Genomic DNA, 7,420 nt, shown 5'->3' with positions numbered 1-7,420 from the left:
TTACGTTTTGCAGGTCACAGTCGCCAATAAGTGCTCTAGTGCCTCCCCCGAACCCAACGTATTCAATACAGGTACCCCTCCCCCAGCGTGTTAAATAGGGTAACCCATGAAGTATCGGGGGATCTAATACGAAAATACAGAAATTCATTAAAGATGAGAATAAGACAAGAAAACTTCACACGAAATTCATTAAAGTTGTTGTTGTTGTAGGGTTTAACGTCATTTTTCAGCGCAAGATAGGCTATGCATGGCGGCCAGTATTAATAGTGGAGGAAGAAGCCGGAAAGAACCACTGACCCAAGAGAAGCCTGGCAAGCTTTCTCACATACCCACATTAGCCAAATCCGAGACACGAACCGACGCAGACAGAGGTGAGATGACAGTGATCCGTAACGCTGAGCGCTTAGAGCACTCGGCTACTCGGGGCCCTAAATTCAATAAAGTACTGAATGGCTTATATCTGCCAAAGTAAAGCGATGCATCGTCTTGCGTGTACTAACTTTATTGGTATCTCTAAGCAATGTTAACTAAATAGTACTTTGACAGGTAGTAGTCGGATACAGCCATAATGATTCTTTTAGAAGTGAAATGTAGATTTTCTTCACCCGTAGGACATGGATTGCTACATAAAATTAGCAAGTGGTGTGCAAATGTTGTCAAAATACGTAAAGTTGCCGCCTTTATGAAGGCATGGACAACAATAAAATAAACCGGGTGAAAAATACACATTCATATAAATTATATTCTTTTCATTAATGTCTTCATTGTGTTATACTGTTTTTGCATGTTTGTCGCGGCAAAGATTCAAATATGTTTTGGAAGATACTACAGTATTTTAGCGAACTTGTAGTGTTCGTGAAGGGATACAAAATCTCATGTGAAAAGTTTTGAATAAGCGACATAAATGGCATTACATGTAGTTTTACTTTCACTCCTAATAGTGATACATATATTAGCACCAGTAGTTCGTCTGTTCGCCTGTCAATTCGCCTGTGATGTTAGCACCAGTCTGTGATATTAGCACCAGTATCTAGAGGTTCGTGAATTCGTCTTTGATATTAGCACCAGTCTGTGATATTAGTAGCAGTAGCTGTTCTTCTGTTAATTCGTCTGTGATATTAGCACCAGTCTGTGATATTAACACCAGCATCTAGAAGTCTGTGAGTTCGTCTGTGATATTATCACAAATCTTTGATATTAGCACCAGCAGCTGTTCGTCTGTGAATTCGTCTGTGGTATTAGCACCAGTCTGTGATATTAGCACCAGTCTGTGATATTAGTACCAGTAGCTGTTCTTCTGTTAATTCGTCTTTGATATTAACACCAGTCTGTGATATTAGCACCAGTATGTAGAAGTCTGTGAATTCGTCTGTGATATTAGCATCAGTCTGTGATATTGCCACCAGTAGCTGTTCGTCTGTGAATTCGTCTGTGATATTAGCACCAGTCTGTGATATCAGCACCAGTAGCTAAAATTCGTCTGTAAAATGTATGACATTAACAACATTAATAGCAATGCGTGTGGCTCATACCAATGCTAACATTTTTGTACCAAACATACATGACATTCACTTTAGACACTTTATCAAAAGGACTCGAAAAAGCCAGATATGACGGACTTTATAACGACATTCATTGCTTGTAGCACTTTTTGACAACATTCATTGCTTGTATGACTTTATAACGACATTCATTGCTTGTATGACTTTATAACGACATTCATTGCTTGTAAGACTTTTTTAACAACTTCGTTACTTGTAGCACTTTATGACAACATTCATTGCTTTTAGGACTTTATATCAACATTCATTGCTTGTAGGATTTTATAGCAGCATTCAATGCTTGTAGGACTTCACAGCAACATTCATTGCTTGTAGGACTTTATAGCATCATTCATTGCTTGTAGGACCTTATAACAACATTCATTGCTTGTAGGACTTTATAGCAGCATTCATTGCTTGTAGGACTTTATAGCAACATTCATTGCTTGTAGGACTTTATAGCATCATTCATTGCTTGTTGGACTTTATAACGACATTCATTGCTTGTAGGACTTTATAGCAACATTCATTGCTTGTAGGACTTTATAACGACATTCATTGCTTGTCTTGCGTTAGATCTTCATATTGTGACAGCAAGAATTTTTCTGGAGTGTGAAAGCTCACTATATTGACTGTATAATTTATGACATAACGTTTCATGCATCCAGTCAAATTGAAACATTTATCGAAAGGATTTTGTTGCTGGCATGTTAGAACAATGATTTCGGTACAAAGCCAGTCAGATTAAATATTTATTAGCTTTTTGTTAAGTTGACAAAAGTAAACCAGAGTTAAGAATTTGATATATTTTCATTGGTTAAACAATTGATGATACTTCTAGATTTTCGGAGCTTGTTATCAATGACTCGTATACTCTGCAATTTAAAAAAAACAACTTGTTGACGCTTTTCATATATACATTTATTTTCCCAGGAAAGTCGTAAATTATGAAAACCGTAATATTAGTCATGAACCTTTAGCTGTTTATGTTTATAAAATACCACTGAAAAATATTTTCCAGTATTTTCGAATCTCTTTCTCTCTCCTCTGCATGAACGATCACCACACACACACACACACACACACACACACACACACACAAATGTATCATGTCGACACTCTGTGGCCTTAAGCTTTGTAACTGAAGAGACGTGAAATCAGCAATTTAAGCAAAATTTAAGAATTATCGTATTTACCTAAAATACAAAATAAAATTTCCAAAAACAAAATATTTTGAATTAATATAGAATTACCCGTCCAGAAGTATAGACTTTTCCAAATGAATTATATTAGTCTTGAATGTCCTGATGTGTCACATAAAAAATAATCCAAAATGTCTTTCAATGAGTCCTAAGTAATCATGAAGTAAGGTGTCAGTTGAAAAAGTCAATGATTACTTTGCAATTCCGATGATTAATTTAAATAAATACTTGGTCTCAAATTATGTCTGTTCACAACTATAAGTGATTCCACAAACTGATGAAAAACAGCAAGATCTTGCCTACAAAACCTCTGTTTTCCTATAAAGTGGAACCAGAGTGTTATGGGGAAATGATCATTCCAAATGTGAAAAGTCACTAAGTCGTACACAAGGTCTGGTCTTGAACCTAAATTCAAGCAAACGTTTCTTGCCTTTTAGAATCATTACAAAAAATTAGATTGGAATTACAGCAAATATTGTCAGGTATAAATTAAATATGAATAACACCTCGTCTCTTACTAGTTAAATATACATATGATACTGTAATGATTAAGTTTACATAGGACGATATCGTATGAATGGCACTAATGTACCTAAGGCAATATAATATCTCTGTGTACTAGAGATGGCATCTGCAATCACGTGATCATTTCCTCTGATGCGTGCAATATCAATATCAAACTATAGTCCAACAATATCTGACTTTTCCTTTCCATTTTGTTAATGAAGATAAGAGGGTTATAGTCAGTGAATATAGTAATCGGAGAAGGAGCTGTACTAATATGTACTAATATCAAAGCCAAACGTTCTTTTCTCGACCGTGGAATAATTTCTAGACTGTGGAGTAATTTCTCGACTGTGGAATAATTTCTAGACTGGAAAAATTTCTCAAAATGCTCGTTTAATTTTTAAGAAGCATATCACTCTTAATCTTCCATACCATTTGCATCTTGAATCAATACTCCACTAACCCCTACATTACATAGAACACTTGATCTTCCACAACATTTACATATTGAATTAGTGCTCCACTAACCCCAACATCACTTGCATAAGAATCTTTCTAAATAATTAAATGAAACTTATAACTGTTGCACTTTTATTTTGTCAAAATATTCCCCACACGTGTCATCTCAATGAAAATTTTATTTCTTACACTCAAAAATGGGTCAGACTATCCAGCCATATCCGAAAAGCGCATCATTTACTCTTTACTAATATGCACTTTGAACTTGGTGACATAGTTTGCATTTCCAATGTTTTCAGTGCAGTCATCGATTCTTGGCATTGGAAATTAATCTGTTTTGCTGACATTGCTGACTTGCTACAGTCGATGCACATGCCGAATGCATGATCTCGATTAGGCACAAGGGTTCATGGTGAACTCCAGTTATTTTTACTTGGTTCTATGAAATCATTCTCAAAGAAATATTGAACTTCTTTTTTTCAAACTTTCCTGCTTGAGAGGATTAGTACTGTAAGTATGCTGTTCCACAGGTGTAGAATCTACTATCTCAACGTCATGATAGATTTTATTTGTTCCTGTTGTAATGTCAAGAAAAAAGTGCTCACATTCACATACTAGCTGTTTTAGTTCACTCTAATCCTTTGCTTGGAGATGTTAAAGATTTTGGTCAAGGTTCATGAAGATCGGTTAAAGCAAAGTCACTACAGCCAGATTGCATTCTATTTTCTTTTTCCTCACTGTGTGGGATAGGTAAAACAAAATTGATTGAATAATTAACAGGACTATCTCTCCCAAAATACTCCTTTATTATTTTTATATAACAAAATTGTGCACGTTACCCTCTCTTAAGGGCGTTAATGGCATTATTTAAGTAGTTTATGTTCTTTTGAATTGTATAAGGACCATACAATTTAGCCCGCAGAGGATTTCGAGATATGGACAAGAGAGCTAAATCTGTATCAGCAAGCTGAAATGGTTTTTCCTTTGCATTTCGGTCATTCTTACTTTCATTTTTGACTAAGCAGAGTCAAGATTATATCTTGCTACTTCACAAGCCTTTGAAAACCTGTATTTGGAATCAGGAACATTTTCAAGACTATTAAAAAGGGAGTCTATATTTTAATGAAATTTATCTTTTAAGAATTTCAATGGTTTACTTACATTATATCCTAAACTAGTTCAAATAGACTAAAATGGACTAAATCCCAACGAACGACTATTTAATTGATTCCATCACAGCAAACAACAGCAAATAAACACCGTCATCCCAGTCTTTTGCTGGATCAAAGAAATATGACCAAGTCATATTCTTCAATATTTGATGAAATCTTTCAAAAGCCCATTCACTTTCAGGGTGAAAGCCAGAATATTAAATTGTTTAGATTCCTAATTCATTAATAACGTGTTGCAAATTCCAGGCATACATTTAAACGTTTATCAGACAGGATAGATTTGAGAAGATCTACAGGTGTAAAAAAACTTTGTCAAAGCTTTTACTGTGGTTTTAGTTTCAATTTCTCAAACGACATGCATCTTGAAATATTGTGGACGCACACATTATGACCAACAGGTATTGATGGCCTAACTTAGGTAATGGGCAGAGACAATCCGATGGTATTCCGGTAAATGGTTCGTCAAATGCAGGAATAGGCTGCAGATGAGTCTTATGTATGCTTTGATTGGGACTTCCTACAAGCATCACAAGATCTACTGTATTAAAAAAACCACATTCAATTTTCGGCCAATTAAATGAATGAAGCTCATCTGATCGGTATTATTGCGTCCAAAATGACCAATCAAGGGCATGCAGGGAGGGGGAACCTTCAGAATAGTATTTTACATTCTGATTGATAAAACAGCGGATCGTACTGAAAAATATATATTTCTTGGTAAACTATATACGGTGATATACATGCAAGGTATACAAACACTAACCACCGCGACCGCAAATAAATGTTTTCCAGTAGAATCAGTTCCATCTTCATCACACAATGAACTAACCACTGAGGGAACCACCTCTTTCAGCTTTTCCCTCACTTGTTGCTTTTCCCCCACGCCGAAATTAATTAGAAACATTATAATATTAATGCAGATGATTGAAAAGAATCAATACAAATGGCTGTTCATTGCGAAGAGCATGAAATTTGGCTTGCAGTGTGTCAGTGAATATTGTTGGGTACATGCCGATTGTATACGACGGGATAGTGGACCTGTTCCATGTGGAGAGATCCTGTTAGATATATCATCTCATATGGACCTAAATTAAGGTATTGCGAATTAAATCCCAAATAATCCTTTAATTCCTAGCACAAGCCCTAATGAAACAGATCTGATTTAACGTTACTGGTATTCCAAAACAATTCCAACGCCGAAGGTGCTGATGTGCCTGTAACAGTAGTCTCAGATGTAATAATATACCCATGACCTGACGAAAGAACATGCTGAAAGCAATGTCCTTGACTCAGACCATGATCAATATATTTACTTCAATTGATAATGATCCTAATATTAAACCCACATTCAGAGAGAAAACATTAGCTCTGTGTTAGTTATTTAGAGAATAAAGCCGTATCAATGATTCTAGTCAGTAGAAAATAAACTTGATTTCAGTCAAGGTCAGCTAGAAATTACAGTTTTACATAACTTATGGCATATTATAAATATAATCAACATATATATATATATATATATATATATATATATATATATATATATATATATATATATATATATATATATGCATCATGACAAAATGAAAACGTCAAAAAGTTGCTCGTTGGGCACAACAATTGTTTTCGTCATATTGGCGTCCACATTTAGAGCTAAATGAGCTTAATCAGCGATTGGGAAAGATTCTTTGTGATCAGGAAATTGGCAAATTTTGACAGAAAGAATTCCAAATATTATCACAAATCAAGCCTGTTACTGAACATGTGTTTGATCTTGACAAAGAGGATAAAGACAGTGTAAAAATTCCAAAGAAATTTCAGAGCTGCTTCAATGTCTTGGTGATGCAAAACACGAGTTTTAAGTTGATGGCGGTTCTTACGCGCAATCAGCGTCGTACATTGGATATGAAAGACAAGTACTATCCACGATGTTTACATGGACGATATGAGGGTATTATTGGTCTGCTTCCTTGTCACTCTTGATACTTTCTCAAAATTAAATTTATTACTTGCGTCAACGACGAAAGGGTGATAAGAGATAAAAGTGATCCAATACGTGAATTCCGCAAACGTAGTCAGTCGGTTATTACCCTGATATCGCGTTTCTCGCCTGGTTGTTGACGGGTATCGATGATGTTTAATACAAGAGTGCATATACAGTGACCACTCGTATACGGAATGTACGTGATGAATGAACCCATTCGCTATGCACTGGCACCAGTGTGCACTGGAGAAATGCATAGTTCCGACCTGTCAATCAATCTGGGCACAAGGACGACTCAAAAACAGGCACCAAAGTCACTGCCTAGTTATGCGTTGTTATCCACCACATGTGCTTTCAAACACAATTAAATTTCTATACGTTCATCCACAGTACCGTGCGTAAAGGAGACCATCTTATTATATGCCATATAATTTATTTATTTGAATCAAAATTCATTTCATCTTCCACCGGGGAATCAATTTAATATGCAAACAACACGACGACTACTTGTTTCAGAACGCAATTCAGAATAGGTCACACAAGTGTTAGGAAAATTAA

The sequence above is a fragment of the Sinohyriopsis cumingii genome, chromosome 11 (assembly GCF_028554795.1).
Source record: "Sinohyriopsis cumingii isolate HCF-2022 chromosome 11, ASM2855479v2, whole genome shotgun sequence".
NCBI lineage: Eukaryota > Metazoa > Mollusca > Bivalvia > Unionida > Unionidae > Sinohyriopsis > Sinohyriopsis cumingii.
Note: the sequence above shows the minus strand (reverse complement) of the source record.